This window comes from Buteo buteo, chromosome 7 (assembly GCF_964188355.1).
Source record: "Buteo buteo chromosome 7, bButBut1.hap1.1, whole genome shotgun sequence".
Taxonomy (NCBI): Eukaryota; Metazoa; Chordata; class Aves; order Accipitriformes; family Accipitridae; genus Buteo; species Buteo buteo.
Window position 1 is genome coordinate 31099248 of NC_134177.1, and position 26595 is coordinate 31125842.

Below are 26595 nucleotides of genomic sequence, written 5' to 3' on the forward strand. Positions count from 1 at the left end.
AGGCAGTGCTGGTATTCCTGATAACTGTCTGCTCTGAGTACTTGCTCCTATTTCTTGCTTATTGTTGACTTACTAATTTCTTAGCTGCTATCACAACCCAAGCAGATTTTGTCAGCACATGGTCTTCTCACGGTGTGCAGCTGTAGAGACACCCCTCTGTTCCAGCCTTGTTAGAGGATATATTTTCAACAGTGGCTGGAAAATATTTGGAGATGTTTCCAGTAAAACAGTTGGTACTGATTCTTGGCTGAGAGCCTCCTCTTGATCAGAGGCAGCATCGTGGTTTGCCAGATGGCCTGCAAGCTGGATCTGGTGCCTGCTCTCATTGCATCCCTCCTGCAGGACAGGGCACTGGAGGAAGTGCATCTCTGGCCTCCCATGGGAGCACCAGAGCGCATTGCGTTCAGAACTGTTACTAGAGCAGGAGGTGTCAGCAGTTCATTCCTGCTTGACTGCCTTTAAGGACAGCTAGCTGCTGCAGATAGGGCTTTAGGACTGGAGGTCTGTGAGCTGTGCTTCTCTGGCAGTTGCTGCAGCCGGAGGGTGGCTGAGTAACAATGATATGTTGCTGTCTCCTTGAAGCAGATTACAGATTACATGGGGGACGGGGCACTTCAAGTGTTTGTGCTCACTGGGAAGCTCTGCTATGGAGGGAGTAGGGCATGTTATCCACTGGCCCACCCAGGTACCGTAAGACTGGCTTCCAGTGTGCACGCATTCAGATATTGCATAACCACTGGGTTTTGCCGAGGCTCTGGATTTGTGTCCATTTTTCATTTGGATTAGACTGTAGCAGGCTCCTATCCTAAGTGTAAGACCTTGCATATATGTAGGGGGTCCCTGTAAACTTCTCTTCCTTGCCTGTCTGTCCCTGATACATCATCACTTGTGGCCTTATGGGATTCAAAAATGCCTCAGTGTTTCTGGATTAAATTCTTCTCTCATTGGGAGAAAAATTTGTCACCAATTTAAGCTGAATCTTGACTAAATATGGACAGTTTAAATGTTGGGCAAAGACTTACAAACTGGATGATGCTGCCTAGTCAGAATCAGTTGCCATTCTTACTTACTCTTGGAGAGTGAATGTTTCCAGTGCTGGATGGCTGAGACCATTTTGGGGGAGCTGTGCAGGTGAGATGAGAGCTGTGGAGAACTGCATAAACTTTTAGATACTCCTTTGCTTTTACTAATACTGTCTTCAGGGCATTCCTTATCCCCTTCTGCCAAGGGGAGCTCTTCCAGCCATCTATAGAGGTGCTTAAAGAAGTCCAGCTAATCATGGGGTTATTTCTTTTTTTCTGGAGATCTTGAGGGTTTCATGTTATAAACTGAAAGCACAATAGATGCAACTCAGTTGTGGTACAAGTAGTGTAAGCAGCCTGAGACACACTGAGTTTCCTAGAAGATGACCCATCAGATTCATCCCCACATTAAATTTATAGCTGTTGTCAATGGTACAGCGGTGGATCTGACAGCTTGGTTGCTACTTGCATGTAGGCTTTTTTTGATGTTTCATTTGCTGTGTTGGGAATCATTTGTTTTGCTTCAACTGGATGTGAAATATTACCACTGGGGACTGATAAGATTCACTAAATGGCAAAGGAGGCTGTACTATCAACATCAGCCTACGGCTTGCTTTTCTTAGAGCTGTTTTACACAGCCACTGCACTATAATTAACTTTCCATGAACAAAACTTCAGGAATTCCTGATTTGGGACCTTACTGTGCCAGGAGGAGTCTGCAGCCCAGTTTAGTTAGAGAATAAGTGTCCAGACTGAAAGCCACTGCATGCTTTTCTTTTATTAAGATCTTCTATTAAGAAAATAATTTTTGCTAAGCAGAGCATGTTAAGCTGTCATTTAGTTAAGGGAATAAACTGTAAAAACCTTTAATCCCATTGGAGGGGAAAAGGAGGTATTGCTTCAGATTCCTGTGGTGTTTTTTCCAGCTTCCTGAGTAAAACAATTCTATTTTTATGGTATATTTTTCCTACATTTAAATATTGTGTGGGTGTATTTTAAAAAAATGTTTGATTACATTATGATCAAGTGTAATGATTAGATACTGATTACTGTGAAAGAAGTACAGCATTCAGTTAATTGTAAATTTGCCAGGTAGCATTACATGTCTGAATGTTGCCTTATCACATAAGAAGATATTGTTTCTCAAGCACATTGCACTTGCTATCTTGAAACAGAATTACATTTCTATTAAAATACCATTTGCTCAGTGCTCCCAAGTAAAGGAGAAGTTTAGTATTACTGATAAGGTCCACGGTAAACTTTTACTTAGTTCATTTAACACTTGACTTGGTCTCCATTCTCTGGTGCATGAGTGTTGCATTATCTGTTACTTTGAAAGAGCTGTGTTTGGAAAGGTGCTCAACTCTTGTGTTCTGATGTCTGTTACCACAATTTATGTTTCCTTGAAATCTAAACACTGTCTTAGAGTAGATGCATCTTTTTAATATCAAGCAAAGTGGAGCTCTGGTTTTATCTTTTTAATTTATGCAACCTTGATAAAAGCAGCCAGGTTATGCTGGAGTCGATTTGATGATAATAAATTCCTTCTGTTCTTCCTTAAGCCACAGTGAAAATGAAATAAGCTGAATTTACTGGCTGTTCTTCATGCCTTTTTGTTCAGTGCAGAAGAAAATTAAGCTATTTTGACCTTTCTCTGACATGTGTAGTCAGTGAAGATGAGGGCAGAGAAAGGCTTTGTAAAAATAAGTCGATATTGGTCTTTCTAAAATTGTTATTAATGCACTCTAATATGCTCCAATTAAATTCACAGCCTGTGAAGGCAAGTGCAGGCAATCTCGGCTGCTATTTCATCTACCAACATGTTACTTGGTTTCAGGTTTTTGTTCCTATCTTCGAAGTGCTCTATCACAGAGGTTTTGAGGTAGTGGCTCTGAGTGAGTACCATACACCTTATGGCGAGCTTTGTACTGCACTTCACCTAGAATATGCTTGTACTGCCAGAAGGTCAGCTGTGCCGAATCTGAACAGGGCTATCTGAAATCAGGAGCACTGGGGTCTTGGGCATACCCCTGTGATATATATACATGGATCAAAAAAAGGCTTGCAATAAACTGGAGGGTTTCAAATTTTAACACTGTGTACGCTGTGTAGATACCTTTGCAAATAGAGTTGCGTACCATTTTGCATGAGGGTCATAATTCTTTGTGAAAGTGGAGAGAAATGATGTCTCCTGTAAATGCTACTAGACACAATATTGCTGAGATTACCCACCCCCCCCCAAAAAAAAAAAAACAACAAAAAAACCCACGCAAAACCCAAACCCACTTGCTGATCCAATGGATGTACCGGTGTGTTTTACTGTGTATTTGTTAATGGCAGGGGAGGCTGGGTAGAGCTTCAGTTGCCAGTCCTCTGTGTTTAAGTTATGCTGACCTGGACTTTGTTGCAGTAAGGGCTGTGAATTCGTTCCCTCAGAGGGGTCTTGTAGAGGAGATGGTGAGTATGACAACTCACGGTGCTGAGGACTATTTCATTAGTTCATGACACAGGTCTGCATGCAAACTGAAGCCTGCTGCTGGCAGTACCTAGAAGTGTTATTCTGTTCCTGTCCTGATGGTGGGGGAGTCGGGAGACATGCAGATAGCATCAAATGGATTGTACATTTGCGTTGTCCATTGTAGCTGTAACTTCTGAAGTAAAAACTGAGTATGCGTAGTTTACCACCCAAAAACTGATAGCGTGTATGCTGCTACCTTGTATTTTTCAGTTGTATTTGAAGAACTGAGCTGTGTGCTTTTAAATTGGTTGTGTTTTCTCCTGAGATGGCAGTTAAGAAGGGGAAAGCTTAATGTTTGCTTGACAGAATGTTGCAGCAGTAGCAGAGGATATTGTATTCTTACTCAGTATAATTTCAGGTCTAACAGAACTCCTACTTATGCTTTGGTACATTCCTGTTTCTCTGCTGTATGTTTTCTAGACAGATGTGCTTGCACTGGCTGACTTATCTAAAAAGTGATTATACTGGTATCTTTATTTGCTCTGCCCTGTACTGATATTAGTCTTCAGCCAGCGCTCTTTGTTTCTGGTGCCAGCATGGGCAAAGTGGAGATAGCAGAATGAGCTGGTGCTTAATTCCTTGCTTGTGGATGGGGGAGTATTGTACACTGAGAACCTGTACAGCATAACTTAGCGGTGAACATGAATCATGGTTGGTTGTTTCAGGTATAGACTCCAGGAAATTGAAACCAGCCCTGATTTTGCCTGATAGAAGAGTTTCAAAACTTAGGTAATGTAACTCAAAGGAAAGGCTTTTCTGGATGCACTTTTCTTCTAGAAAGTTATGATACATTTATCTAGCATGCTGTCTCTTGCATTTAAAATGATTGACAGGTTATGGGAAGTGCCATCTGAAAAATGCAAGGGGTTTGCTTTCTCACAGTATATAAAAAGAACGCTTCACTTTGTTGTTTCTACACCAGAAATGGCAAGGCTTTGTAATGGAGTTAGGATGTATGCCACTGTAGGTTTTCATTTTGGCTTACTCTGAGAAAAATGCGTATCTTCAGAGGTACATATATTGTAGTTTGAAAACTGCTACTGCTGTAGATGAGTCAAACCAAATTCTTAATTAGATTGCTGTGAAAAATGGAGTTGTACAGAAACACTTTGCATCCCTTAAAAAAAATTAATGTTGGTGCAATGGTATTGATATTGGGCATTGGATCATACAAAGTTAAGGTCAGAGTTTGACAAGAGCATACCCTGCCTACTTAAAAATTCTTCCCTTCCATTTCTGGGGAGCTGGATGTACTAGCCTAGATTAAAACAGGCCCAGGGAACAGCAGTGTAGCCAGCTTTTGAAAGTCAGGTCTTTCAGCTGCATGCCTAAACTAATAGGCACAATTCTACATTTTATTAGTGTGTAATATTTACTAAGACTTCTGTTCTTAAGTATTATAAATGCTTCTCCATATTGCTTAAAAAGATGGGAAAAAAAACATCTTAGAATCAAGGAATCATGGAATAGTTTGGGTTGGAAGGAACCTTAAAGATCATCTAGTTCCAACCCCCCTGCCATGGGCAGGTACACCTTCCACTAGATCAGGTTGCTCAAAGCCCCATCCAACCTGGCCTTGAACACTTCCAGGGATGGGGCATCCACAACTACTATGGGCAACCTGTTCCAGTGCCTCATCACCCTCACAGTGAAGAACTTCTTCCTTACATGTAATCTAAAGCTGCCTTCTTTCAGTTTAAAGCCATTACCCCTTGTCCTGTCACTACATGCCCTTGTAAATAGTCCCTCTCTGGCTTTCTTGTAGGCCCCCTTTCGGTACTGGAAGGCTGCTATAAGGTCTCCCCGGAGCCTTCTCTTCTCCAGGCTGAACAACCCCAACTCTCTCAGCCTGTCTTCGTAGGAGACGTGCTCCAGCCCTCTGATCATCTTTGTGGCCCTCCTCTGGACTCGGTCCAACAGGTCCATGTCCTTCTTAGGCTGGGGGCCCCAGAGCTGAACGCAGTACTCCAGGTGGGGTCTCATGAGAGCAGAGCAGAGGGGGAGAATCACCTCCCTCAGCCTGCTGGCTATGCTTCTTTTGATGCAGCCCGGGATACGGTTGGCTTTCTGGGCTGCAAATGCACATTGTCAGGTCATGTTGAGCTTCTCATCAACCAACACCCCCTAGTCCTTCTCCTCAGGGCTGCTCTCAATCCACTCATCACCCAGCCTGTATTTGTGCTTGGGATTGCCCTGACCCATGTGCGGAACCTTGCACTTGGCCTTGTTGAACTTCATGAGGTTCGCACAGGCCCACCTCTCAAGCCTGTCAAGGTCCTTCTGGATGTCATCCTTTCCCTCCAGCGTGTTGACTGCACCGCACAGATTGGTGTTGTTGGCAAACTTGCTGAGGGTGCACTCAATCCCACTGTCCATGTCTCTGACAAAGATGTTAAACAGTGCCAGTCCCAATACCAACCCCCGAGGAACACCACTTGTCACTGGTCTCCACTTGGACATCGAGCTGTTGACCGCAACCCTTTTGAGTGCGACCATCCAGCCAATTCCTTATCCAGTGAGTGGTCCATCTGTCACATCCATGTCTCTCCAATTTAGGGACAAGGGTGTTGTGTGGGACAGTGTCAAATGCTTTGTACAAGTCCAGGTAGGTGACTCAGTTGCTCCTCCCTTATCCACCAATGCCATAACTCCGTCTTAGAAGGCCACCAAATTTGTGAGGCATGATTTGCCCTTAGTGAAGCCGTGTTGGATGTCACCAATCACCTCCTTATTTTTCATGTGCCCTAGCATAGTTTCCGGGAGGATCTGCTCCATGATCTTGATGGGCACAGAGGTGAGACTGACTGGCCTGTAGTTCCCCAGGTCTTCCTTTTTTCCCTTTTTAAAATGGGGGTTATGTTTCCCCTTTTCCAGTCAGTGGGAGCTTTCCTGGACTGCCATGACTTCTCAGATATGATTGGTAGTGGCTTAACTACTTCATCTGCCAGTTCCTCAGGACCCGCGGATGCATCTCATCATGTCCCATGGACTTGTGCACCTTCAGGGTCCTTAGATCGTCTCGAACCTGATCTTCTCCTACAGTGAGTGGTTCTTCATTCTCCTGGTCCCTGCCTTTGCCTTCTGCAAGTTGGGCAGTGTGGCTGGAGCACTTGCAGGTGAAGACTGAGGCAAAAAAGTCATTGAGTACCTCAGCCTTCTCCATGTCCTGGGTAATCAGGTCTCTGATTTCCTTCCAGAGAGGGCCCACGTTTTCTCTAGTCTTCCTTTTACCACTGACGTACCTATAGAAGCTTTTCTTATTGCCCTGGACATCCCTGACCAGATTTAATTCTATCAGGGCTTTAGCTTTCCTAACCTGATCCCTGGCTGCTCAGACAATGTCTCTCTGTTCCTCCCAGGCTACCTGTCCTTGCCTAAGAAATATAGCTTATTGGGACCTCTTGGAATGAATGCTATTAAATGAACTTTGCTATGTGTAGCAGTGAAGAGAATTTCCTGAATTTTATTAACACTGAAGGATTTTTATGCAAAAAGAAAGTACATATATAAATGGCTATAGACATATCCAGTAAAAATGGGCAATTTTATTAAACCATGAATTTAAGGGAGTGTTAGAATGGTTGCCTGGGGCTTCAGTATGATTTTTTCAGTACTCTGGATGGTTAATACAGAATAGTCTAACTGCTAGGACAGAGAAACCCAGAATAATTTTCCTTGTCCCAGTTAAGTCAAGAACTATTAGAGCAGTGGAAATAAGGTTTCAACAAGAGGGGAAAAAAGGGTGACGGAAGTGTCAGCTCTCACTCTTGCTAGTGAGAGGGAGTGTACACAAATGCACCAGAAGTTAGAATGGAAGAAGTGAGTAGGAGTTACGAATGAAAATAGAAAATAGGCTAATGTTGCCAAAGCATGTAAGTGGGAATGATTTTCACTCTTCCTGGTGCTTTAAAAAAAAAAAAAAAAGCAAACTGTATGAGTGTTTGCAGTAGGACGTGCAGGTCAAAGTAATATGTGATTTTCTTTGACCTGCACATTTGTCAAGAAAGGTGGCTTCTCTGTTATCAAGCCTGATGCTTGAGCCATTATGAGTCATTTTTCTCCAACCTAGTACCACTGAATCGCACTACACTGGCTACACAGGAGACCAACCATGATCTGATGGCTTTGCTTCCCCTGGTGCTGGGAGCAGGGAAGGCACAGAAGCTAAGAAACTCTAGTAATAAACCCCTTTCACTGTCTAGCTGATACTTAAATGTTTGGAGGAGTAACATCAAGTCCTTCTTAATGTACCTTTCTCACCTCCTTTTCCTAAGGTATTATCTTTTTCTCCTGCCATGTCTTGAGATACTTGATTATGATACTGCAATAGAATTAAAATTTCTGAGCAGCATATTCAAGGACCAGGAGCTTGAAAGGTGGGCTTGTGTGAGAGGTATCTTTAACTTTCTTATTGCAACAACCTGTAGTGACTTACTGGGAGGTACTCAGTAAGCAGAATTTCTAGTTTCTTTTTGAAGTGCGAGTGTAACAAGACAACTGGAAGGAATGAAAGGATATAATGTAGAAGGCCAGGTATTAGACAACAGCCCCACATGCGGCTGCATATGCGAAGGCTGTTTGCTCAGTAGCCACGACCAGTAACCATTATGCTTCTTGACTGTCAGCCTTCTAGTCCAAGTCAACAATCAACAGACTACCTGTTAGAAGAAATGATAGGGCTCTTCACTAAAGGAAAAGATACTCTGCTCAACTCCTTGCAAGGAACTCAGCATTGTGCTTGAGGATTTATCTTCAGGAATAATTTTTGATAGTGGTGTATCTTTACTCTCCCATCAGCAGTCTGGCTGATATTTGAAGCTATGAATTTGAAAAAATGACTAAATCCTGGCATGGCTTTATGGGTAATCAGTAGCAATACCTTCATGGCTAACTCTTGTCTCCTACCTGTGCAGACTGTTGGTGTGTCAGGATCCATGCAAAGAGGGATGAGGAACCCATCTGCCATCTTCAGAAACCACCATGCCTCATTCTATCACTCAGTGATTCCCTTTGACAAATGGGTTTTGAATGTAATAGTCCTGAGCAACTCATTTGCTTGTTCTGTCCTACCCTTAGCTTATTTTAGGTATTTTCTGTATCATGCTCTTACCAGAACAAGAAGATGTACCAGTGTGTTTAGGCTTGGAGGAGGTATTACAGGGCCCAGGGAAAAGACTTCCACTGCCTGTGTTTCCTCATTCTGAACTGATGATCTGCCTGGACCATAAGAAACTGCTCTCACACTTGGGTATCTATACAGTCCCCTCTCTCACTCTCCCTGATCTACATTTTTAAGCATCAAGGTTAGTTTCTGTGGTTCTCAGATTAAAATATGTCTTGTCCCTTGTAGTTGAGATTCATTATCTGTACAGCTCATTTGCTCTTGAACTATTCAGAGCAATAAGGCTATTTCTGTAATGCCTCTGAATGAAGCATGTGGGAAGCAAGAAGTTTGATCAACTTGTTTCTTACACAGAAGATACAAGGCAAACCCAAAGGGGAGGCAGAAGTGAGCACTAAGTGTTCTTTTCTTCTCAGCAAGCTCTTCTAATGTGCTAAAGAAAATTGTCCTTCGTGTCGTCTCAGATGATTATATTCACAAGAGCAACCTAGAAGATTCATACCTGTATTAGGCACTAACCATTTACAGTCAAAGTCTTATTTTGTGCCTTTATCGTGATTACCTTTGTTACCTTGTGCGCTTGGGCTGGAGAAAAGAGTCACATCATTCTGATTGCTTCATGTTTTCAAGATGTTTTTTTGAGAGAAAATGCTTCCTGAGCTTCATTCAATCTCTGAAGTAGAATTTGGTCTTTCTGAGAATCATGTGAGATCAAGTGATTGCCTGAAGCAAGAGAGCATGTACTGAAGCTGCAGTAGCAAAGACCTTGATATTAAAGGCCACCTGCTATTGCTCTCCATCTCTTCAGCCTTAAAGTTTACTAGGTTATAAATTCAGCTTGTCATCTTCCTATATAATGGCTAGCAGTTCTTCAGCAGATGAACAGGATGGTTTCCCAATGATTATTTTGTATTTATATTCCAACCAGAAATCTCCTCTGTCAGAAACCTTGGTGTAGTCTTCATAAGGTGTACCGAGTTGTCTTTCGGCCTTCTTCTGGATGCTCCTTTTACTATTTTCTTGGTCTTCCTGGGGACAATCAACAAATCCCATGTCAGCATGTAGCTTTGACCTTCGGATTTGCAGCCCAGCTTACCTGGTAGAAGTAGAAAAAATGTCCCACAATAGAACTTTAATAGTTTTTTTTCAAAAAATTGCCTTATATTTATCAGCTTGTATGAAGAATTTCTTATGAAAAACTTAAATGAACTCCTGAACCCTTTCTGGTTGAAGAAAATGGGGGAAAAATGTCTGATAGTCTATATTGATGTGGCTGAACTTCACACACACACACAGAGCATGGTTTAACCTGTATTTTCTGTTCCTGGTGGGTATTTTATTAACTGTGCTCAGTCAGAAATACATTCCTAGAAAGCTGGGATTGTATTTTTGGAGTGAACTTTATCAGTGTTTTAAAACATAGAAAAAACTTGACTAGGATTGCTGTCCCTGTGCAGGTCTGCAGGCCTGTGATTCACCTCTTACGTTTTGGTCACATACCCTTAAGTGGTATTTCCTCACCCTTGAATCTGTGACATAAAGGATGGAGCACTTTTTCAGTCATTTTGCTTGTAAGTAGCTTTAGTAGTTGAGTATAGCTGTTCTAAAATATTTTTTCGCTTTCAACCTATTTTCTTCAGCCTAAGCACAAATACAGTGGCCCCTTCAGGGCTACATAGGTTCAGGTATTGTGGTATATGGAAGGTGCAGTCATTTTTTTTGTTTGTTTTGTCTGCTGTTTGACACAGGAGAGACTCCCCTGGCCCCCAACTGCTGCCAGCAGTTAAAGACAGTTGCCAGTCCCTAGCAGGAATAAATGTTTTCAGCCAATATTTACAGCCCATTCTGTCCTGGAAGAATTGAGCTACTGGTGCTGCTGTTAGCTGGAGATGTAGGGAGGCTTCCTTTTGGCTCTTCAGTGAGAAATAAGATGTAAAATACAGCTCTGGTGGTGGCTGTTAGCTTTACATGTTGCCCAAGGAGCACTGCAGAAGGTTTTGCATAGCTATGGCTCAACCTACTTCATGCGTCTGTGCTTTTTTCTGAGACAGAGGGTCCTGATCTGGGGAGTAACCATGGTCGCCTTGGTCCTAGTAAGGAAAGATCGTCCCTGTCGTTGAATTTCACAAAGTATGACTAAGGCTGAGTCTCCTGTAGGCGTTTTGGGAGTCTGTCCATGGACTGCTTCCTTGGAGCGTTCTCCCTTCTAGAGCCTCTGTATGAGGACAAGGTCATCAACCAGTGTTTGATAAGATACAGGACAACTGTTTTGCTTACTCAATATAATCTATCTTGTATTCAGAGTAAGATAGAATATCTTATAAGAAAAAATTGCATGATTGTGTTACAGGAGATTGCAATATTTAATGTTTTCTGTCATTTGAGTAGCATGGCACCACAAGATTTTAGTTGTCATCTGTATCTTTTTAGTATTGGATTTGGCTTCTTTCTCCAGAGGCCTGCAAAGGTCACCGTTTTGCAAGGAGAAATGCCATGTGACATCAGCTTTTGGGAAGCTGAAAATTCAAAGCAGCCAGCTGTGAAAATTGAGGTTCTGCTCTATCAATGGTGATACCTTGCTATGTGAGGTGTATGGTGTATGTAGAAGACCGGAAGGTGCTGTCTTGTCTTTGAAAGTTTGTTGCCAGCAGCTAATTGCAGTGAAAAAGAGGCTTCTGAAGTGGGTGTATTTGCAACATTTAATTGTGTTCTTGTAGGTTAATTGAGGCTGTGCTGTGGGTTTCTGTTTCTTCTTCATTTTTTTTTCACTACCTGAGGAGAGAAGAAAACTACTTGTTGGAACAAACTGCTTCTGAAACTCATGGTCACTTTCCAAAATACACTCCCAATCTTGAGGAGAGTGCAAAATATGAGAATACTAGTGTATGTGTTTTTAAATCTGTTCATACTTTTAAAAGAGAAAACCTATACTCATTGATGACCTGCACTTGTTGTGTGGAGGTTTACCAGAGGTTGGACAGATTTCAATAGGCTCTGCAACATTTGTCATTTGCTATTTCCTAGCTTGCCAGTGTGTTCAGCTATACGAGGCTCTCATACTGGGAGTGAGGAAAGCTTAGCAAAGGGCTTTCCTGCTCTTACTTGGTGCTTGTCCATTCAGTACTTGGGGATAGCTGGCTTGGAATAAGTGACATAATTCTAATAAAATACAGTTATGCTGCTGAGCTGAAATCTGGATTTAACTGAGCCTTTGATTTTAGTGAAGCCACATTTCTCTTTAGGATTGGAGACAGGGAAGAAGACTAGATATGCTGGTGGAGATGACAGAGGAGAGAGAAGTAGTTGCATGAATTTCAGCAAGTGGACATAGAAGCAGGAATAAGAATTAAGTTTGAGATGAGAAAGCTATAAATAGGGAAGGGAAATAGGCTCCTCTCTGAAGGTGGAGGGGAAAGAAGCAGATAATGGTGATCAGGTGACAGTCTGGGGAAGGTAAAGAGCAGGAAAGGGAAGAAAAATGGAGTTGGAGATCTCACAGGGGTCATGGAATGCATTCATTTCTTTTTTAGGGTCTTGCATTTTAGGCAGGAAGAAACACTAATTAGCCAACTTTTCTCCCCTCACAAATTTATTTAACCAGTCTGACCTTACTGTTTAGAGTGGGATGGGAGTAACTCAAGGAAATAATGGGGAAGGGGTGGTCCTTACTTTGATGGGTTTTATTTGCAAGGGAAATGGCACAGAGAAAATCAGCCCTTCTTTTAGAGAAGGTGTTGCAAGACGAACAGTCCCAGGTGGGTCCCTTTTCTGCTCCCAGGGCTCTGTGGACTGATTTTCTTCAGTATTTCCACATACATCTTCATTCTCTGGTTCTACAGTTTCACAGTTTCCTTAGAAGGCAACATGCTGCCTTTAATCAAAGATTTGTAACACTTGCTGTTTTCTAAGGTGCAGTGCAATAGCTCTTGTTCTCTGGTGATGTTATCCCCAGCACTGTGTCAAACTGTCAAAGCTGTGAAATTGAGGTGACTACTTCAGAGCTCTGTATAGGTTGCTAGCCCTTGTGCTGCTGCATTGTGCAGTAGTGAAGGGAGAGAGCTGAGTAGATTACTGGCTTGTGTATGCTGCATCTGTAGTGCCAGGTACAAAAATCTCCCTGTTCTTTTTCTCCTATTTTATTTTTATACTTATGTTTTCACTTTGTGTCATTTAGAAATAAAAGCAGGAGTGTGCAGTTCAGCAGCAGCAGCACTATGCTTACTATGAATCTGCTGCTTTACTCGAATTAAACATTTTTGGGGGCAGAGACTCCTCACTGCTCCACCCCAAGTCTTTCAGCCTCCTATAGTGTGATGACTTTTTTCTTTGCACTTTGACACAGCTCCTGCAAGAAATACAGTGAAATTATCCTCCATTGGCCTCTCTCCCTTCCAGCCCATCTTTCCTTTGTGTGTCCAGTTTGTCTTTTCCTTAACCATAGCTTATGGGGAGCAGCTGTTGGTATAAGTAATGCTTAATATTCCCTGTGAGTTGGAAGATTTCATCCCAGTCTGATGGGCAGAGATCTGGCCTCAGTTATTTGTACCTTTGTCTGTTTTCAGTGGTCTGTACTGAGGTGGTGTAACGGAGTAGGAGCTCCTTACTCCTCAAACCAGGTAACACAATGCTGCAGCATATTACCTCCTGATGCTGTAAGCTGTATTGACTGGCTTGGTTCCTGTGGAGAGCAGTCAGGTACCTTCAAAGGCCTGGATCTTATCTGCATGCTCTTCTGTGGCCTGAAGGCTGGAGTGAAACTTGGGCAGTGGTTCTGTTTCTTGGGCATGCTGGGAGCGAAGATGACTTTTGCAGAAGAGAAGGTTGTTTCTGAGTCTAGTCAGAGACTTTTGCAGGACCTAAGGGATATTGCAAATACTCAATCTTCCCTGCAAGAGCATGGTTTACTTCTTTGGTTTAACATTCTTAGTTTAAAACAGTGCGGCACGGGTGCTAAAAAGCCCACGCTCTTAAAATAGATCAAGTAGAACAAGCACTTCACTGATGACTCCTTTTCAGGAGAGGAGAGAGAGAAGGTAGCAATGAACAGATGGCAGGTATTAGTCATATCACCTAATATATCTGAAGACCTCAGACGCTATTGACACAAAGGTGGTGGAGGAACCTTGAGGGAATGAGCCCTCCTAACAAACCAGACTGGATATTAGAGTTGCATACAATACAGATTGAGGGGACCTGAGGAAATGAGGGGACTTGCAGCCAAATGACCTATGCCAAGAAGAGTATTCTTGCAGAGGCTCAGAAAGCCCTGGACAGAACCTGAGACTACTTTTACCTGCCCAATTTGCAAAGCCATTCCCTTGCATGTTTGACATGTCCTTGAGAGCATTGTTCCTTGGAGCTCCCTTGCTTATAATGTAGTTGCCTCTGCAGAAGGCATAGTACAAAGGTCCAATACTTCAGAAATAAGTGGATTCTTTCAATTTCAATATCAGCTTGAATGGTGTTATTCTAGCTTTTACTGTCATGAATTCTGTACAGAAGCTGCTTGATCATTTCACGTAGTATCTAAATTGCCAGTGTGCACCTTGCAGTCTAATTCGGCTGGCTCAGCATTCCCTCTCTTCTCTAGATTGCTGGTATCTACACATTGGCCCTGGTCCAGTTGGCAGTAAGGTCATAGGAGAGCCTGTGAGATGCTACTGCCTGCTGATTTGCTGGGAACACATCATGTAAATGAAATATAAAATATGTACAGTCGTTTGTATATAAGCGGCTTCCAGCAAACTGGACACCACAGAGCAAGTAGGCCACAGAAGTACCTGCGGAGGCATCGTGGGAGAAGTGCATTGTTTCCAGTTGATTGCTCTGATTGCATTGTTTGTATAATCATTTGCTTTAAAACCAGTCTGTCCTAAAGGCAGCATGGCTGTGCGAACACTAGAGGGTAGGAACACAAGTTGCAAATGTGGGTTCTTCTGACTTCCCTGTGCAGAGATGGGGTCATCAGGAATCACAGCATCAGTCTGATCTCCCTGCAGAATGGCTGTATCTTGACTTCCCCCCCCCCCCATTTGTTTTGTTTCTTTTTGTTTTAAAATCTTCAGCAACAGAGGCTGAATGTGTGGTCTCTCCTCCTTGTTCTCCTCTTTTGTTTGATCTTTTTGGCATTCATTTATAAAGAGCTGCTCTTCTGGAGATACTCCCACAATTTTTCGCACTTGTGCTAAGACCTCTGCGGAAGCCAGGCACCCTGTGGGCCTCTGAATTACAGGTACTGTTTTGGTGGCACCTTGCATCTTTGGGCTTCAGCTATTGCCAAACACCTAATGAATGAATGTAAGAAGAGTAAAGCACTTCCGCTGTGAAGTCTGCTGATACATAAGGGGTTAAACTAAGGTCTGTTTATCAATGTTGATATTTTAAATTGTGCCAGAATGCTTTGAAAATGTGACAGTGGACAGGGCAGCAGGCAGTAAACACCGTTAAATGACAATACTGTTCGATATTTGCTGTTAATTGAGAGAGGCAGCAGCTGCTGGTATGCAGCTTCAGCCAGGATGAATTAGTAATGAGTCTGTAACTCTGGGTTTTTTTTCTGGTTTAAAGTTGCATCAGCCCTTTACGGTTCAGTAGCATGCTGAAAATCATAGCAGGCCCTAAATTGAAGATTTTATTTTGTTTTCCAGTGAGTTGTCATGGAGCTGTGGTGTCAGTGATAAATTTGTTAACAGTAATAAAATTGCCTTGCATTTAAGGGCCAAACTTAAAGATTTTGGGTTAGCTTTTCCGTCCTGTGTGGCAGACAGTGGAAATGTAGCAGGCAAAGCAAGCTCCTCCTTTGAAAGAAAGCACTTTTGTTAATTTCTCACTGTTTTCCAAAGATATTTTCAGTTATGGTTTCTCTGAACAGGAGTTTTAGTTTAACTTTCTTTGCTGGCCTGCACTACAGGTCATGGTGTATGAGAGTTCTAGCCCTTGCTGGAGGGATGTGCTGCAGCAGGAGAGGGAACACTAATTCAACATTTTCCTTGTGCTTTGTTTGCACTTTTGCCGTGCAGATGTGTTGAGTTTAACCTTTGAAAACTTGCTGATAAGCTGTTATCAGCCAACATTTAAAATAACAAACCGTCCCACCTTGCTGAGTTGGGATAGGAACTTCCCAAGGCTTCAAGGCTGGGGTATTGTACAGGAACAGCATTAATCTAGGCAGAGCAGCCAGGCTGGAGACAAAGTTTACTCTCTGAAGAAATCAGTCACAGCTGCTACTTTCATGCTGTTTATGTAACCTTCCCTGTAAGTATTTTGCACCAAACATTTTATTTTGAACTATATATGTGATCGTGAGAGTGCAAAACTGTGTTATAGTGGTTAGCAGAATCTTTAAGAGATCTTAAGTTGGGCACAGGAAATGAAATTCTAGCTCTGTTGAAAACAATGCTAACAGCCCTATTGATTTCAGTACAGCTCGGCTTTCACCACAAGTAGAAGAATTTTGAAGCAAATAATGTTTTGTTTGTTCATTTATTTAAACAAAATCCATCTGCAGGGGTTAGTGTTTGAATCCAAATACTCAGAATTCTGCTGGTGTTTTGTTAGGATGAGAAATATTACATTGAAAGAATTCCTTGGGTTCATGATGATTAAGTTAAAAAGGAAAAAAATCCAATCAGCAGATATGTTTCCAGTTTGTATGATTTCTGTATTATGTATGTTTGGTTTTTGTATTTGTTCTATTCACATTAGCAGTTTTTACCAAGTGAGTAGGTGCATTTATGCATTCTTAAGAGCTTAAACCTGCAATATACCATGATGTCTTCTGTATTGGCTTATAGATCATAAAATCTTTCAGGCTGAATCTGGAAAGCAAGTGTTAAAAGCCAATAGAATACTATAAAAGGTGATGGTAAATGGAAGTGCAGGAAGAGCTAAACCCATCTGGTGGTAAAAGTCCTTCAGCCCTGGAAGTCCCTTCTCGTCCAGGGTACTGACAATTCCTACCTTTGCTAGCAGTTATCAAATGATGTTTTAAAATCTGTCCTTAGAATGCTGTATTTTTTCATGTGAAATTCAATAATTTATTCCAATGGCATTCTGCAAAATTTGAGCATCTAGTGTCTCATGTTTTTTATGAACATCCCTCCAATTTTATGTGCTGTTTTCTGTATATGTGAAATGTGTTTAAAACTATAATGTAATCAAATACAGTCTTTCCTTTTTTTGTGTATTTTTATTCTCTCAAGTCTGTATTATTGTTTTATCTGTAGTATCTACTCACAATGTTTGTTTTCTTAAGCAAGAAAATAAACCTTGGTGTGTTTACATGCATCATTCCTGTCTTAAAACAGGGGTAAATATTGTAATTACTGGCTTTTGGCGCCTTTTCTCATTCATTTAATAGAACCATGTAATTTTCTTGTAAACAAAGGCAAATATTTACATTTTTAATATATAAAAATGTATAAACTCTAAAGTTTGTCTAATAAACCTGTTAAAATGTGTGTATATTTGCTCTGTTTTTAATATTGAAGTATCCCCCCTTACCTCTGTTGGAAGGAGTTATTAACTGCTTAATAAACATTGCTCTCAGCAGTGTGCTAATTAGGAATTAAATTATATACTTATGTCGTATGTTCCTTATTTCTAGAAGGTTTTTTACTAGGTGTTTGATATGATCTGTAACAAGGTGTATACATGTTCATCTTCTATGGAGTGGTCAAATGTCTACACTGCTAAGGAATTTGGATGCCACATCTCACTCTTTTTTGTGTTGTGTCTGTGTCTCACTCTCAGGACATGTCCGTGTGGCTGCTGTACTGGTGCCAGCGAGTTGCTGACTGGGTGCTTTTGTAAAACTACTTGGGCACCAGCTCATACTAGAATAATGCTGGTATTGATGACCAGTTATTTCAGCTTGAGGTAGTATACAGCAGAGCTCTGCTGACTTACCTGATCTGGGGATTTTATTTTTCTCTGCAAACTGTTGAGTAAGATGGGAGGAGTCCTCCATGAGGAGCATTGCCACTTGCTTAAATAACGCAATGTGAAAGCACAGCAAGAGGGTTTGGTGCTCTGGTAGAATTACCTTCTGCTGCTGATGGTGGAAGGGTGTAAATGGATGAACAGATTTACTACAGTTGTGTGTCTGTCATTGCCAACATTGATGTATTGCCTCCAAGAAGGTGATTGACCTGCAAATTATTCTGTAAATAAATGGTTAATACAGAGCTGCTACAGGGCAACAGTGGTTGCAATTTGGTACTTTCTTGTGCAAGAATATTGCTATATCATCGTCCTTTCTATTGCCTAAATAGAGCCTCTGAATATAGCGTAACCTTGACTTCACAAGCTTTCTCTTATTGGGAATGTGGAATTACCTTTCCTGTTTCTGTGGCAAATTAGAGGAGGAGACAACTAATACAGTGCTAAAATGAAATTACAATGGTGACAAGACTTACAGTGTTGTTGGTGAAAGACCAGCAAATGTGTGCTGTGTTGAGCTATTGGTGCTGGGAATTTGTTTTGCAGAACTTGTTCTTGCTACTCCTTGGTCAGTCATTTTTAAGGCATCTTCAGTAGAATTTATTCAGCTTCTGTAATTGAACTGTTTTTCTCAAGTACAAGATTTTTCATGTTTGTTTCGTGTAACGGTGTAACTGTTATTCTCTTAAGTTGTGTGTATAATTGTAATGACCAATTCACAACTGTCCTTTTGAGATTGTTTTTCTGATGTTACCATCAAAAGTGACTCTTTCAGAATTTGTGACTGCCAGTAATTAAATGTGCGAGAATAAGAGAATAGCAGAAAAAGTTGTGAGGAGCGTGGTGTGAATTGTTCTGTGGGAGGGACCCCTAGAAAATAAACAGCTCCCACTGATAGTCATCGCTGTCTTCTATACAAAAGTGCTGGTGGCACCTTCTTTCTTGCTAAGGATTGTTGTTATAGATCTCATTATTGTGTTTCCTACATAATTTTTAAAATAAACCTGAAAGTTAATCTTGGGTTAAATTGAAGTATGCAGTTTTGATATGGGAGGGGAATAAGTGACACTCCTATTTCAGAAAAAAGTTAGGAATATGCTGAACTTCCCGAGTTGTCTTGAGACCAGCTGAATTGCATGTGGTGCATAACATGAGGCAGATGGTGCCTATGTTTTTGCAAGGCCATATAGCTTTTGTTGTCTAAAGTCTCTTAAATCTGGCAAGACAGTTGTGCTGCTATTACTGAATCTCTTCTTCAATGTTGTAGTAGCCTTGTTGTGTTTGTGATGATTAAGGATATAAGGAAAACAATGTTTGCAGGTAGAGGTAATTTCTTTTTAAGACCAGTTAGTTTAGTGTTTGCATTAAAGGCTAGCATTAGCCAGTTCTGTAATTTCAAAATGTTGATTATCATTACTTTTATGAAGAACTGGGCTAAATCTTGCAGCCTTTTAGATTTTTGTGGGGTGGGCAGAAGATGCAGTAAGCTCAGGATTGGAAGTCTCAGTATGTGTTGTCTCTCTGCTTGCATGTTTCTGATAGCAAGAGGAATAATGGTATTATGAGTTGTATATATGTAAGAGGACTGTAATAACTTATGCTTTTCCTAAAATTTGCTTAAAATTAGGAAAATAAATAACTTGGAGATTAGGTATGAAATTAAGTGTAAAAAAATCATTAATAGATTATCTCGAAGTATGCTATTTTAAAGTCTAATCCAATCCTGAATGATGTAATTTTGTAATAGGGAAGCTCTGAGCTCTTTTACTGGAGCTGCTTGATTTAGATTAAAATTGTACCATAGAAGGATTATAGAGTTTATGCCTGTGCTAAGAAAGGATGTACTAAATGTGTTGAGGTCTTTTTCTACTCCCAGCTTCTTTTTGAAAGTGCATACTTAATTTTGGATGTTTTCTGCTGCATTTAAATGTGCCACATAACATCAGAATGTGCTAATGAGATGTTTTGGATTGATCTTGGGAGCATTTATTTAAATACATTTTTGTTCAACAGGATTCTGAGTTTTCTTGTTCTTCTTTCTAGAGAGAAGAATTCAGTGTTGGGCTGTCCTAAACATTACTCATGGTGCAACTTCAGAGAGCAGCTTGATTTATCTGACTTGAAGAGAAGGCACATGTGCAGTAAGCCAAGAGGACATGGGCTTTCAGTACATTTGGAAAAATGATCAGGTATCAGCAGTTGTTGATGTTTAAACTGTAGTAACTAGTCAGAAACTTGAGAAGATGTGAAACAATAATGCAGTCACTGCTGCAGTTGTCCTTAAATTTTAGGTATGCTTTCCTTTCAATGGTAGGAATGAGATACGTTTACCTTATCATTTTATGTTGTGTCCATAGCCATTTCACTGCTGAACTTGCTCACTTGCAGTAGGTCACTTGTGGACACCTAATGGGATCCAGTTCAGATGTGAGTGAACAGAAGGGACAAGTGCCAAAGGAGTGTTTGCATAGACTGATTTGAAGTTAATCTTACAGTGTTTAGATTTTTCAACTATAACTCGAACTCTGTGGAAACATTTGAATCTATTAATTCAGGTTTATTGATTCTGTGAGGGCATAACTTTGATATGTTACTTTTCTATTGTTATAAGTAGTTTTTCATTGTACTTACTCAGGTGATTGGCTGGGGAATGCAGGTGTCCTCACAGGAATTGAGGCTGTTGCAGTTGGAGTAGAGACACCAGCAAAGTTCCTGAAAATGCAGGGAGTCGTGCTTCATGTTGAAATCTGAGCAGGTTATAGGTTCAATAGTGTAAGAGCTATATGTTTTTAGCTGTCTGTTTGTTTTCAGGCAGCTGTTCATAGTTTCTAAAATAATGTCAAATGTCTAAAGTAGTGTCAAACTTTACTCTTGGAGGTAACTGCTCTGCATAGATACTTGGATTAGCTGGCTTACTTGTTGCTGGTTCTGTGTCTGATGTCTGTTGCCATAGGTAGTGCAGAGCTTGTGCATCTCTGGTGTCCTGCCTCCAATACTTCCTTTTGGCCAGTATCAGCCATGATCAGGGACTTGCTTTAGCAAGCTCACAGCCCATTTTGTTATAGTGAAGGGGGATTCGTTAAAAAGTAGCTTGGCACTTCTGAGGTAGACAGCATGTGTTTGTTTTGTACTCCTGTTCACAGTTGTGCTGCCTGTCTTTGAAAAGACAGAGCCTGCATCACGGAGGAGGTGACTGCTGTCTGGGAACAGCCGGGTTCAGCTCAGGAAGAGAAGCTTTGGGAGGCTGAGCAGGGCAGGGGAGGAGGAAGGAGTGAGAGATGCAGTAGGCAGCCAGGACCCTGCAGCTGGTGCAGGTAGACTAAGGTAACACCGAGAAGCAGACATCCTCAGAGGTAAGAAACTTCCCTAGGGACCAGACAGCGCTCTAGCAAAAAATTGCAGAGTTTGCTGCAATTTGGACATTGAGGGCTAAATGGAAGCCTGGAAACAAGGCACAGCAGACAGGGAGGGTCATATATAAACCCTTCCTATTTCTAGTCTGATTGACCTGGTCTTTCCAAGTTTCCGTTACTGAAAGCATTCTAGTTCATGTTCTAAGAAAACTTGGCTTTTTTCTTTGGGGAGCTCCCCGTGAGGCAAAGGTCTCTGTGTATTTGGCAAAGAGCTCTGACTGAAGACTCCAGCCTCGGACAGGCTGATCCTGTTGACTAACTACAGTTTCATTTTCTGAGGAGTAGCCAGCCACGTAAGAATACCTTTTGACACGATAGACCACTTAGGACACAGGGTTAGGAGCTTTAAGATGCATTTTGGTCTTCAAGTGTACTATTCTTCCCCTCTGTCCTCAAAGTGAATCTTTATGGTCTGCTGTCTTTTTTGAAATGTGATGTAAATAGCAGGAGGTTTCTTTCTTTGTCTCATATTCTCTAATCTTCTAATGCATCTGTGTGAGCTTGTGATATTTTTTTGTAATGTATATTGCCTTCAATATTAGCATGATACTTGATGTGTTTTGGATATTGCTATTCCTAAGAATATATCATCTGTTGAATCTGTGTCATATATGCAGTTTTTCAGTTTAACTACACCTATTTTATGTATTAAAAATTAAATGGTAAAACTTATATGTTACCAAACCTGCGTATATCGCATATACGTGAAGAACTGAAAAGGAGCAAATTGTATAAAATTTCTGTAATCTTTTGGGAATCAAGTTTAGAGGAATATTTAAAAAAAATAGTTTCTTGTTTCTTTATAGATGCTAGCTGAAAAATCACTTATTCTTGTCTCTTAAACTGTAAAATTATGTAACGTTTTCTTCAGTTAGTGAATGGATATATGCATAATGCAAGAAAAGATTTAAGCTGCTTCACTCAAGGAGACAGAATGGTTTTATTCTATACGTTTTCTTTATGTTTGTATGATCTTTGTCATGAGAAGATACTTCATGCAGAGAAAGCTATGGATGTGTAAGTTTTAGGAGGTGTCTGAGCCACCTCTGAGTGGGATTTCAGGAAGATGTGAGGTGGATCTACATTTTGGATTCATTTCTTAATATAAAAGCTGTCAATTTTTACCTGTTCTATGCGGCCTGTTGGGTGCTGTAGAGGCAGAGCATCCATATATTTAGACTCTAGCTGTCTCTTGTTACGAGTTATAATTAAGGTGAAGTATTTTACCGAAGAATTAAATTCTCCCTTAATTTGAACCTGGTTCAATTAGTTGCATGAACTACCCTGTCCTTGCTTCATCAACAATAATTCATCAGTTGCTTCATCAACATTGCTGCTGCTTATTTATCTTATTTTTTTTCAGTTAATAGGCAAGGCACTCTGTATTGGAGTGCTCTATGCATAGTAGTAGTGTAATAGAGGTGGCTTAAGGATAGGAAGTACAGCTCCTAAGGGGGACTATGACATTTACAGATGGCATGTAATGGGAGAGCAAGTGAACCAGGCAAGCTTCTAATCATGTAGTCTGTCATGTTTTTTTCCTCCAGTATATTATATCTTTTGTGAAAAGTATACAAGCACTTTCTGTATACCTTTCCTCTCTGCTTGAAGGGAAGCACAGTCACCTTTTTTACTTCGCTTATGGAGGACTATAGGTTATAAAACACTTGTGAAAGAGTTGTCCCGGAAGGTCCCAGGGTTAATGCTTCAGCTGACATGTTTTTTGAACATGGCTATCATTCTTTCTCTCTTAGCCATGACTTGAATTTATTAACGTGGTGCTTATTTTCCCTGGATGGGAAAACCCTGTGAAATACAAAGCTGATGGTTTGATTGAGTTGGAGTATTAGGACATTGGCTAACTTTTATGTGCCCTTTTGATGAAGGCTGTTTAATTTTTGGTTGTCCCTTAAGGTCAGCTCTATGACTTAATTCAGAAAGCAAATATTTGGTATGCCATACAGCATCTCCTGAGAGTGTCCTGCTTTGTGGTGCCCTCAACATCATAATGCATTGTCCAACATTGTGCTTGAAAACAAGGATCAAAATCACCACCGCTGACAAGTTTAATGTTCTCAATCCAAATATTCTGGACCAAAAATCTCTTAATCATGATTGTAACTATTTAAAGGGTTGTCATAACTCTTCATGAAGTGAGTAATTCTGTGTCGTGATACCTCAGACAGATCAGAGGACTCTTCCAGGGTCTGCATTTAGCAGCGGGGGAACAGAAGTTGTCTCTTGGGAGAGAGGAGAAAAAAAAAAGCAGTAAGTTTTAAAGAAAAAGCTACTAATAGCTTCATGACTGATGCTAGTCTGGGAGGAAGATGCTGAGCAGGTTTTATTTGTCTTGGGAATATTTACATAGGGCTGATCCACTGTTCTTGAAGGAACTTTATCACAGTACTACAGAGAAAACTGTTAGTACTAAATATAGTGCCTTATTCTGGCAGTCTCTGACTTATAAATCCTTGAATTCTGCTGTCTTAATGGGCTTTCAGCAGTTTTTATACTTTTTTTGGTAGAAATCTGAATAATATTCCTCAGAGAGGTTGTATAACAGTAACAAGGATGGAAAGATTTTATTTGGCAAGACCTCGTACTGCAAAAGATCAGATTAATTTTTTAGCTTTAGTCTTGCCGCAAAGCTTTCAGTACTTCAGTGTCTTCATAGAAGAGGCCTGAAAGGTTGCAGAAGATCATCTTGACCCTTTGCATCAAAGGATCATCACTATTGCTGAACAATTCTTGAGGCGATTCCCACCCCCTCCCCCCCCTTTACCTCCTAATTTAGGAAGCAACATAACTTCCTTGGCCTGGTGCTTCAGTATGCTTACCATTTAGAAAAGTTCTTCTGATGGCCCAAGTAAATTTTTCTTGTTGCAGTTTGAGTCCATTGCTTTTTCTGCTCACCATAGATGTGGAATATAGCTTTCCTCTTTCTTTGCAGAAACTGTTTCTGTATTCAATAGAAATATATCATAACTCAATCTTAGCTTTACTTTTTACTCGGTTCAGATTGAACAACCTCAATGAATTAGCTCACTCATCCCTCGTAGCTCACCTTATTAACTGTCTTTTCTTTTAGTTCTGGCATGGTTTCTCTCTTTTTTGACAAGCCTGGCCCAAAAATGGACTTTACCAAAGGCTTTATCAAAACCGAGTAGATTGGGAATTTGGGAATTTGTGCTTCTGTCAATGGATAGAAGTTGCCTTGTTTGTGACAACTTGATATTTATAATTTGTGCTCAGTCTGTGATCCTCTCTATCGCGAATCCTTATCTACAGAACAGCTGCTCAGCAGTTGTTTCTATATTTGTGCAGGTGACTTTTTTCCTCTGAACAAAACTTGACCTTGGGGAATTGTACCACTTTTTTTGATCACTTCTCCAGTTTCATTAATTCTTCCCTGCAATAGCTTCCCATTTATGCATGCCTTTTTGTGAGAATGTGCCTTTTTGTGGGAATAATATAAATTATAGGACTTTTCTTTCCACATGGCACTAATACTGAGGCTTTGTTGTCAGGTGTCTCATTTCTTTTGCAGGCTCCTAACCTGGAGGAGGAAAGGTGCCTGTAGCTCAGTTGGCTTTAAAAGTGTCCCTTATAACTGCTAATTATACATACTTATTTTTACTTTTTTTTTTTGGCAGAATTTCTCACTGCTGGCAGTTCTATTAGAGTTAATTATTGCTATGGAAGACTTCATTTTGGCATGTTCTCTGGGAGGAATATTATTTTGTCACTGTTTCCTTGAACAAATAGATCTGCTTTTCTCACATGGCCTCTGCTAAGGGTTTCTGCAAATGATTTCTGGAGGAAAAAACAGCAAACAAACACATTTTCATCTCTTTAGTTGTATTACCCTACTCCTGACTATCTGTATTTAGGCCGACTTCCTGTTTGTTCATCCTCTCCTTGGTAATTTTACAACCCATTGTCTGATTTCAACTGCATGTTAGAGATGGAGGTTTTAAGATAACAAAATTCCTACAGGTTTTGTACAAACAGATGGGCAGCTTGGAAAGAGATAACCATAAGTGCCCTCACATACCCCTGACTAAGGGAAAGGATGTGGCCTGAGTCCATGAAGTTCCAGGTGGCAGAGAGTTCCCCCAAGGAGGAAGACCTCAGTTAGCAGCTTCCCCAGACACAAGGGTGGTGTCTATGTGCACGTTCTGCTTCACGTGTCCCCTCTGTGCTTCCTGTCAGCTGGCCACCACGACTGTAAATCTGGGAGGACCGTTGTTCACTTGCTGCATTAACTGCCTTTTTAGCAGCAAGGAAATGGGCTCTAATGTTTCTTCTGTAGCAGTGTTTTCTTTGCTGATGGAGTTCCAGAGCTTCTCATTATGTCTAAGGAGCTTGGCCGTCTTACTTCAGGAAGACAAAAATCTGCAAAGGTAGTCTTTTTAACTTCCCCAGCCTCGTCAGTGCATGTTCTTAATATTGTAGTGGCATACCTTCTCCTAAAACTACACAGACTTTTATCGTGGTGAGGAGCTGGAAAGGCAGGACTCATCTGGGAAGAGTAGGCTTGCTGGGAACACCACCCAGAAACTCCTTAAAAAAGAATCCATACCAGCCTCAGGCTTAAACAGGGGAAGACATAATGCATTTTGTCTTGTCATTGTCTTTCTGTGCCTTTAGTGTGTGGGTTTTTTTGGTTTTGTTTGTTTGTTTGTTTGTTTTGTTTTGTTTAGTTCCTGGAGTGTTGCTAAAGGCAATACAAGGTTAAAGGAAGTCATCATATAGTCTTATGTACTCCTACCCATAGTATCTTGCAGAGCGCAGTCAGTGAAAAAAACAACTGGCAACTGTATGAAGGATGGTTTTGCTGTAAGAAGCCTCTCTTTGGTAACAGAAGTTGGTAGCACTTTTCATGTGAAGACTGTACTGTGGTGGTACAAGTGTTTGTGAGTTTGTTTGACTAGCTTTTGGGTAGACTCTTGATGATGTGGGTAGCTTTCTCTAAGGGTATTGCGTCTCTATGAGTTTGTAGCCATCTCCAGCTCTCTGCTTTCATGTTTAAGCAGACCTAAATGTCTCACTGTGGCTCACTAATGATGCTGTTTTGTGAGCAGAGGCAGCTCTGATGTTTCTGATCTGAGAGGGTCTGAGCCTTGTTTCAGGGATAGCCATATTGCCTGTGTAGCACCAACTTGGTCACCAAAATGTACACCCTAGCTTTATCCTACCCAAGGGCAACCCCTTAATCGGCATGGGACTCATCTTGCAGCGACAGGCTCTGGGCTGTGGTGGCTTAACAGCTGCCACATAAGCAGCGAGGCAGGAACAGGGTCTGAAATCACTGTGGCTGTCCTGTTGTAAAGAGACTCTCTTTCAAAACAGGGCTTGTAATTAGGGCCCCTGACTCAAATTGCAGCTCACCTGTTCTCATGGCATTGCACATGTCCCACTTTTGGGCTTTTTCTCTTTGAGTGACTTTTTTTTCCCTTCGGTCACACTTCTCAGCTCCTAGCTCTTGGCACTGGTCCTGTCAAATTGCAGTCCCATTCATCTGCCTTTGCAGGGAGGACTTCTCAGAGCCTCAGATCTGGGGAGATTCTGGTTAAAAGC

The 26595-nt window shown here is 41.1% G+C and overlaps 1 protein-coding gene across 3 annotated transcripts in view; it reads left to right on the forward strand.

Moving 5' to 3' along the window:
* The window catches only part of MAP3K13 (mitogen-activated protein kinase kinase kinase 13), an 80944-nt gene that overhangs the window by 11504 nt on the left and 42845 nt on the right, over positions 1 to 26595 (forward strand). For all 3 annotated transcript variants that reach the window (XM_075032185.1, XM_075032183.1, XM_075032186.1), the window contains exon 3: positions 19646 to 19791. The gene's annotated coding sequence lies outside the window, so the exon portion shown is untranslated. The remainder of the gene's footprint in view (positions 1 to 19645; positions 19792 to 26595) is intronic.